Below are 9,725 nucleotides of genomic sequence, written 5' to 3' on the forward strand. Positions count from 1 at the left end.
TTTGGCAGGAGTAAATCTCTGTTATTCTCACTCCCCAGGAATGTTTGGAAAGTTTCTAAAAACTCAGGATTTATCAGCTTAAGGTCCACCTGCTGTGACAGGATCCCACAGCCGGCCTGGTGCTACCCTCAGCAGGAGACAGACACTGAGAGTTCTTACAGGGAGGGGGTGAAATTCTGCTCACTTCACAGAATGGCTCGATGCTGGCTTCTCTCCCAAGGGACCTGCTCTGCCCACATCTAGCAACAGGCTGTCATGAAAGCCTTCATGAAACAAGAAATCAGCTAAACAGGGGCTCAGCGCCCCCCAGCCCTGCTACTACTAAGAGATGAAACAGGGGAAGAAACCCTTCAGAACGCACTTGCAGGACAGCGAATTAAAAATGGAGAAAATCTAATAACTAATTGGTGAAACCATAAAAGCTGCCATAAAAGACATTTTCCTTAAACTACTTTACACAGGGCTGTATAATTTTATGTCACTTTTTATTTATGTTGCCGTAATGAAAGCTGCTCTGGGAGCTGAGGAGCTTGGGAAGAAAGAAATTGACTACTTTTAAAAAGGAGGGGAGAAGTCCATTTATAGGGCTTTTGATTCCTTTTGAAATATAGCAGGATTGGGGAGGAGAACCTATTTACTTCTAAAAGCCTCTGAGCAAAATGTTTGCAATGAATAACTTTCTTCCACCACTATTCTCTCAACCCGGAAGGCCTTAATTACTTAACATTCATAAAGTGGGTTTGATAGTATTTCACAAAAGGAGGGCTGGGCACAGTGGCTCATACCTGTAATCCCAGCGCTTTGGGAGGCCGAGGCGGGTGGATCACTTGAGGTCAGGAGTTTGAAACCAGCCTGGCCAAGATGGCCAAACCCCGTCTCTACTAAAAAAAAAAAAAAAAAAAAAAAAAAAAAAAAAAAAAAAATTAGCCAAGCGTGATGGTGTATGCCTGTAGTCCCAGATATTCAGGAGGCTGAGTCAGAAGAATTGCTTGAACCCTGGAGATGGAGCCTGCAGTGAGCTGAGACTGTGCCACTGCCCTCCAGCCTGGGTGACAGAGTGAGACCCTGTCTCAAAAAATAAAATATAGTATTTCACCAAACTAGGATGTGAGCTAGATAAAACCAATGCTATTTAGACCCCTCTGTGAAACCAGGATTTTCTTGTGACAATACATAAAGAAGAAAGCTCTGAGCTTCTAGAGGAGATCCTATAAAAATGAACTCAATTTTGGCAAGATATTGATGAATTTACAAAGCTTCATAGGACATTACAATGCCATATTCAAGGATTCTAGACAGGTAGTTTATTTTGACCCAGCAGATCAGACAAGTTCTTTTCTCTTTCTTATTAGTATGTGATGATTCAGGGAATGTTACACCATTGAGAAAAACAGAATAAGGTGCAACATAGAAAACCTAGAATAAATTATAAATAAGAGAAATTTAAAATGGTATATGCTCCCATGGAGAGGCATGAGGGGGCTTTTGGGGTGCTGCTGATGTTCTGTTTCTTAACCTGGGGCCAGTTGCTACAATGTACTGAGTTCGTTAAAATTCACTACATGCTTATTATATGTGCTGTCTTATCTATGTACTTTATATTTTAATAAAATGCATTTTTAAATGACATATGTTGAGATGAATCCCTTAAAAAGATTCAAAGAGTGAGTAACATGCATATGAAAACACAGAAGTGTTCTATGATTTTTCCAGAGAAAACATGAATCACCCCTTAAAATGCAAGGGCCCTCTGAACTCTGGCTAACTTTCAAAGCAAGATGAGGTTGTTTTTAGAAACAGTTTGCCTTCTATTAAAATGAAATCCAATTCAGCCTTGAATATTAGAAAGTGAAACATATATACAACTCTGAGGGACTGTTGAAGTATCAAACAGATAGGGCATTATTTAGGCAGGCTCAACAGTCAAGGCCACTTTACACCATTACGGACCAGACTAAACAAACCTGACCCGCAGGGTGACCCTCCCAGGATCCCAAAAGATTGGAAACTCCGAAAAGGCAACCCTGACCAGACTTTACAGCCTGGTAATGGCATGCAAACGACACTCTGTCTCTGTCACGCAGCCAAAGGCTGGTGTTGTATATGAGAGCAATTTCCTCAAGAATTCAGAGGAAAATGTGATACTTTTCCTTTTATGTATGGGACTCACAACAGCAAGTGTATTTACTCGTTGGGGACCCCCAAACCTCCTGATGAATGCTCCATCAAATCATGCTGCCCAATCGGTGGGTGGTGGCAGGGATGTCAGATGCAGGAGGAGGGGAGAGCCCACTCGTGCAGAACGGGAAAAGCCTCATTTGCAGGTTGTTTTCAATGCTGAAACCATGTCTAGGGAAACGCCATTGAGATTCACAGTCAGTCTTCCCTGGGAGGCAGGTTTTCTGTCTGTGTGTGTGTGTGTGTGTGTGTGCGCGCGCGCACGCACGTTTTTCCCCTTCTCTGTCCTCAACACAGGCAATTCTTGCCTGGCATGGCTCCGAGCACCAAGGTCCAGCCTGCGTTTGTAATTCATTCTTGTTCACCTAGAAAATGTTGGCAGTGGGTGGCCCTGAGCCCAGCTTCATCGAGGGCCTGTTTTCACATGTTCCTCTGTCCTGTGGGGAATTAGTTTCCCCACACAGCCCTCAACAAGCAGTTGGCTGGGAAAAAGAATGTGTGGGCTGGGGATGCTGCAGAGGAGGTGGGTGGGGAGATGGGGAGGGAAAGGAAGGCAGGGGAAGAAAAGGAAAATACAAAAAAAAAAAAAAAGCTATGAGCATATGCTCTGATGAGGAGAATACACTTTGGGGACAACTTCAAATTCAACGATCACCGTGATTTATCCAGAAAGTCACTTCCCTTATTTTTTTTCTCCCACAGAACAGGTCCAAGCCCTGGGTCCTCATTACACACCTATAACTGCTCCTCAGAGCCCTCTGGAACCGGTGGGGAAGGGAGTGTGTCCCAGTCTGCAGACTTCCAGAACAATTTCTCTGACCTATTCAAATGCAGATCACTTTCAGGACCATCAGTAACATATCCCAGGCCCTCACTCCTCTTCAGAAGCAAACTGTGTCTAGGGATCACAAGAAAATGACATAAACCCTACACTGGGTATGTAAAGACCATACACAACCTCTTTTAAAAACCCTCTTTACCCCTCTATAATAGAACACAGCATTTGGCCTTGGTCCGTCGTCATTTTCGGATGACCGCTGGCCCCATATAAGTTCAAACAAGACATTCCTTTCAACGTGGACCACAGCATGTTGCTCTCGTTCCTCAGGACAAGCCCTCATTTTCAGGTGGATCACAAGCTCCGTGCTGGAGGTGGCAAATGCGGAGTATGTGTTTTGGGAAGCATGTGCCTCTTGACTTTTTCCTCCCTTAAACAATAATTCTGCTTTCAAAAGATAAAAAGAAAGTCAATATGGCTACCAGATGAAGCATAGACCTAGCCTGGCAGTGAAGTAGAAGCAGCCATCGGAAATGTCTGGAGAACAGGGGTCTCCTCCCAGTCCTGGACAGAGAGGAGGGCACTAGCTCAGAGTAGCCCAGCATTAAACACACAGTCGAGGTTCAAGATGACCAAAGCTTCCCACAGTGAAGAACCACCAGAAAGCGGGGAGCTTCATTCGCCTCCCAAAACGGAGACCAAGTTCCTTCTTCCTAAGCACCAACAAGCTTGAGCAGTTCCCTGCTCCAGTTTCTGTATTCATTCCACCAGAAACCAGACACGGGGCGGGGAGGCCCAACCACCAGCCCAGGGGCCCGGTATCCTGCAGCCACAGCCGCCTTCCCTTTCATCTCCGTAAGAGTCACCTCCCAGGTGACCCCGGCCCCACTCAAGTTTAAACAAGGCGAGGCATTGCTTTCAGCCCACACCCACAGGACATTTCGGTCCTCCCATTTAAGAGGCCTCAGCCCCCGCCCCCCACCTTCCTCTGCCCTTTAATCGCCTCCTGGGGAATTCAGTTATGCATATGGCTTGAAATGGGGACCACAGGCTGGGCCTCTACAAGCTGCTAATTGAAAACCTTGTCAGAAGTGGGAGGAAGAGACAGAGGGGGAAAAACAACAACCCTTGACAGGACCCCACTCTCACATTATGAACAGCAGCACGCCCTCCCAGAAGAGTGGTCCTTGCTCCACCTCAGCTGCACTGGAGGCCTTCCGCCCGGGCTTGAGGACTGAGCCCCTGGGAGACGCTGCCTACCATAACAGAAAGGCTGCAAGGATGCAGCCAAGGGGCCTCCAGCTTCTGCGTGACGCTGGGGCTGCCTTGCTCTCTGAGCATGCTGTTCCTGCTGCTTCTGGGGACAAACTGCCTGGGTCAAGGCCTGCCTCCACTATTCTCAGCTGTGCGCTCTTGGGCAAGTGACTTAACCTCTCTGAGCCTCAGTTTCTTCCCGGATGAAATGTGGATGAGAATTGTATGTATTTCAGAGGGTCGTTGTGAGGATTACATGTGATTATACACATAAACATTTCATACAGTGCCTGATACAGTATTCACAACTTTTAATATTTTGCTCGTTTATAACAATGAGAATTCTCCATTTTGCCAAATTAGCAAATGGCCGAGGATAGGGGAGAGAGCTGAGGCTGCCATTCTATTCCCATTTCATAAGTAAATCTGGTAGCAGTTCTATAGAAGCCTTTAAAGGAAAATAGGCAAGGATGCATGCTTGTGTGAAGGTGGGGGAGGAAGGTGGTTAAGACTTCAGTGGAGGGAAGAATACAAAGGGAATCAGGAATTAAGGTAATGAAGCTAAGATTTTTTCAATCATCTATTGTATAACAGGCACATTTTCGGTTCTTTTGTGATATGTCTGCACAATGCTATAAGGTAGTTATGATCACTCCTATTTTCCACTAAGAATTTGAGGCTCAGAAAATGCTTGGCTCCTAAATGTGGCATTGAATTGGCTTTGAATCCCCAAATCCCCATCCAGGCTCTACCGTTCATATGCTCTGTAATAGGGGCTCCTTTCTGCCTTTTTAAAGGGGTAAGAAATCCTCAGATGGTGGTATTTATCCAGTTTTCAGGAATTAGACACGTTTTTCTAATACTACATTCATAGAAGTTTCAGACTGGAATATGGGCACCTCTGGTATGAAGGGTCTTGATCATCTTTTTTTTTTTTTTTTTTTTTTTTTAGAGAAGGTCTCCCCTTGTCACCCAGGCTGGAGTGCAGTGGCACCAACTCACCTCACTGCAACTTCCACCTCCCAGGTTCAAGCGATTCTCCTGCCTCTGCCTCCTGAGTAGCTGGAATTACAGGCACGTGCCACCACAGACCAGCTAATTTTTGTATTTTTAGTAGAGATGGGGTTTCACCATATTGGTCAGACTGGTCTCAAACTCCCCACCTCAAGTGATCCACCCTCCTCAGCCTCCCAAAGTGCTGGGATTACAAGGCCACCACGCCCGGCCTTGATCACCTTCTTTATTCAGTACAGAAGTTTCCAGCCCAGACTTTCATGCCAAGGGTAGGTGGGAATGTATCTGAAGCAATAAATGGGAATACTTTAATACTTCCCTGTGAAGAGCTCTGGCTGAGGTGTTAACACCCAGATTAAGAATATAAAAAGCAGGCTAAATGAAAACACCATGATTATAATAGTGGTGACTTTATCAAAGGACCTCCAAAATGACTAGCAATTATGTGGTATGGAGCACCTACATTATAAAAACTTCAATGATTCTGTGTCTACTGATGAGGATAATGACTAATATATTCCACCAACAGACATGACAGCTGTCTGTACATATTTGGAGGTATGTATTTTTAGAGGTTGTTACTGTACCTCCAGCTATTTTAACTACTAAATTTTGTTGACACCATGCAATCCAGTAACAAGGTTTACGAGGAAAGGTTAAAATTCCTATTTCCAGCTGTTTCTCTTCCTTACATCATTTTTGTCTCATTATTCAATAGAACCCATAAATCTGCCACACAGATCCCAGATTAAGTGACACGCTACAGAGAAATTGCTAATGTCACTAGGAAACAAAATAAAATTGAACACTGGGTTCACAGCATTCAGCCCTCAAAAGCGTCACTCCCTGCCTGAGATTCATTCTAACACTCTCACACTGACCAGAGAACTTCCGTCCGAGAAAGGACCTGGGTTTCATTTCCTCTGCCCCAGCTCCCCATTTTCCTAATTGGGGGCTGGGAAGAGAAGGGAGGTGAAGAGATTTGCAAGATGGGCTCTAATTTTAAGACAAAAGCCATCCCATTAAATCTTAACAGATGTTTCCCAAGTTTAGAAGATTAAGAAAGATTTCAGCATCAAAAATCAAAGAAAATACTCCATGACCTTAAAAAAGGATAAAACACAAAGCTCTAACAAACCCAAAGTCCACTTTGACAGCTGTCTCTGATGGAATTGACGAGGTGCTATTGATGTTTGGATTAAACCATGCCTCTGTGATCAAGTACTCAAACATGGGATAAAAGACGAATATATTCTTTAATCCTACCCACTAATTTTGTCTAGGCCCTGAAAAGCAATGAGTACTGAACAAATGTTGAAAGTGGTTTCGCTTCTGTTTATTGACAAAGCTATTTTTATTTCATTAATTTGCCACGTATCTTATCAGCATTTAAACTAACACAAGGAAATCCATACGAGGTACTGAACTCTCCGCAAACAGATAGCTGCAACTTCCAAAGCCACTAAAGGTAAAATCAATAGACAATGATTCTAGAAAGTGAGGAAGATGTTACAGGAAAATGTAATAGAAAAATTGTGTTCTGATTTATTTTTCATTTGTCTTTTTTTTTTTTAACTAAACCATAAAATAGCATTGGGAATTTTAGTTTTCAGCATGGTGTGTTTTAAAGGAAAAGAAGAAAAGCTTTTTTTTTTTTTTTTAAGGAAAGGGTGAAGAGGCAATTAAGTCATTAATTACTTTCTTTGTCTAGCGATGTCCAACCCATCAAACTTGGCCTCTTCTGTCTTCATCAAAGGTGCAGCTCACTCTATTTTACAATAAGTACCTCTTAATAAGACAATCTCATGTTTCAAAAGCTGCTCTCTGAGGAATTTAGATGAAGATAAATTAAAATAACACTTAGCAGCAGACCCCAGAGTTTGACAGCCACACAGCGCCCACTATCACCCAAGTTTGTCAAATGAGTACTGAGAGGTTCTGGGTACCAAGACACCATAGGGAAACAGGATGCTGTATGCCAAGGTCAAGGGGGATTGGGATTAGGTGGAGGAGAGACGAAACTGACTAATTCAAGAATTGGGGACTGTGAGACACGTCTCACTCTAAAGGAGACTAAGAGGGACACAGGTTCTTTGCAGAAAGACACAGCAAAAACACCAGAATGTCCTAAGACAGTAATTGAGGAGACGGGGTCCCAGGAGAAGAGGTAGATCAGCCTCAAGACCTCTCCAGTGGGAGCATTATGGGCTGGCAGGTGGTGATCCTGCCCTCCTAACTCCTCTGGGAAGCCACTTGCCTAATCTCTCCTGTTCACTCTGAGTTGCTCAGGCCCTACACTGGCACCCACCTTGGAGAATCAAGCATGGTCTGCCTTCCTACAAAAGCAACACCTGACACCAGTGCTGACTACTGGTGTCTGCTATGCTGCCTCCCTGTACCCAACCCCGATCCTGCTCAACCCTCCAACAGCAATGCTCTTCTCCTTTTGTCCTCTGACGCTGACATACTGGCACCCATCTGCTCTGCCCCCACCCATGTTACTAGCATGGCAGATGTTGGGAATGGGGTCTTTGGACTGCACCACCACAACTAGGAGGTTTTGCCTGGATAAAGAGGAGAGGGAATGACATGCAAGGTGCGAGAGAGAGATCTGATATCCATGCTCATGAACTTCAAAAGAGCATGAGGTAATTAACTTTGTGGCTTTTGAAATAAATGTTGAATTTAAAAAAAAAAAAAGAGGCCGGGCGCGGTGGCTCAAGCCTGTAATCCCAGCACTTTGGGAGGCCGAGGTGGGTGGATCACGAGGTCGAAAGATCGAGACCATCCTGGTCAACATGGTGAAACCCCGTCTCTACTAAAAATACAATAAAACTAGCTGGGCATGGTGGCGCGTGCCTGTAATCCCGGATACTTAGGAGGCTGAGGCAGGAGAATTGCCTGAGACCAGGAGGCGGAGGTTGCGGTGAGCCGAGATCGTGCCATTGCACTCCAGCCTGGGTAACAAGAGCGAAACTCCGTCTCAAAAAAAAAAAAAAAAGAAAGAAAGAAAGAAAGAAAGAAAGAAGGACCTCTCCAGTGGGTGGGAATGACTTCAGGGAGATTTGCTCAGGGGGAGCTCTCCACCTCTACCCTCCAGTATACCTTCAGCCTTCTGAAGACCCCCTCCCCTAGACATACCTTCCTGGCATTCAGTTGCATCCCCATCAAAGGGCTTCCCTATTGTATATATGATTAAGTGTACCATTTTAGAGAGCTTAATGTGCTTTCTCCAAAAAAAATAATTCTTTCAAAAAATTGACCGTACCAGTTTGCTTTCTCACGTCAAGTTTCCTGTTGCTGGTCTGAATGGAAGCATTCATTTCACAAGACCTTGAACCAATGCTTCCCCATGGCAAGGAGACGAAGCCACATAAGGCAGACGCACCTACATGCAAAGGATGAACGGGAGCGTGCATTTTACAGCTATTTTGGAAGACTGGACCACACTTACAAAAGAGTCTCCCTTTTCATACCAGTTTCCAAACATCCAATCAGGTTACGCTCTAAGAAACACAATGAGAAGATTCCACTAAGAATTTGCCACCTTCATCCCCAGGTACTCTTCCTACAAGATACTGGAATTATCTAAGTGCCAGTGTAATCACAACAGCCTTATTTTTGTGTGTTGCTATGGAGTTTCAAAAACAAAGAAAGCCACTGATCAGTAATTGTGACAAAACTTTTTAGCCACAGCATTGAGAATAGGGCCTAATTATTCTATAAACACACTTTGGTTTGTTTGCTCTGACGTCAAATTAACTTCAAATATGTAAGAGCACACACTGATTGGATACTGTGTGCAGTGCTGCTCAGACTGTGCTCCGCATACGTGGCATAAATCTCTGTCTTTCTAAAGAGATTCGTTTGTACCAAGTGTCTCCATGGTACAGTATACACCACACACAAAACTAGGAAACAGAGGTGCATTTTATTGAAAAGCAAGTTGTTTCCAAGATAGGGGTCTGTGTGTTTGTGATCCTGTGGGTGGCTCACTCTCATGTGTCTCTTTACACAAGAGAAATGGACATAGTTTCAGGAAAATTCACAGCTCATCACTGCAGAGATAAAGATATAATGTGAGCCAAGGTAAATTAAGAACTATGAAGAAACTTTTTAAATTGTTGGCAAAAATCGTCACATGCTGAGTGAGACAGGGCTGAACACAGAATGAGGCCTACACCTGTCATTTATCAACAAGCATGGATTAAATGTTTATTACATTATCATTCCTTTATTTAACTCTTACATAGAGTTTAGTTATCTAAGCAGATTATGAACATTAGCCCCTGTATTCTTCCTAATAATGCTATGTGGTAGGTACTATTAATATCCTCATTTTACAGAAGAGGAAACGGAGGCACAGAGAGGTTAGTAATTTGTCCAAGGTCACACAGCTAGTAAGCAGCAGAGTCTGGGATTCAAATCTTGGGCCTCTGTCTCCCTGGTCCATACTATGCTACCCTGCTTCTGACCATCATATATTCTGACCCTAGTCTGG

This window comes from Saimiri boliviensis, chromosome 1 (genome assembly GCF_048565385.1).
Source record: "Saimiri boliviensis isolate mSaiBol1 chromosome 1, mSaiBol1.pri, whole genome shotgun sequence".
Classification (NCBI taxonomy): Eukaryota; Metazoa; Chordata; class Mammalia; order Primates; family Cebidae; genus Saimiri; species Saimiri boliviensis.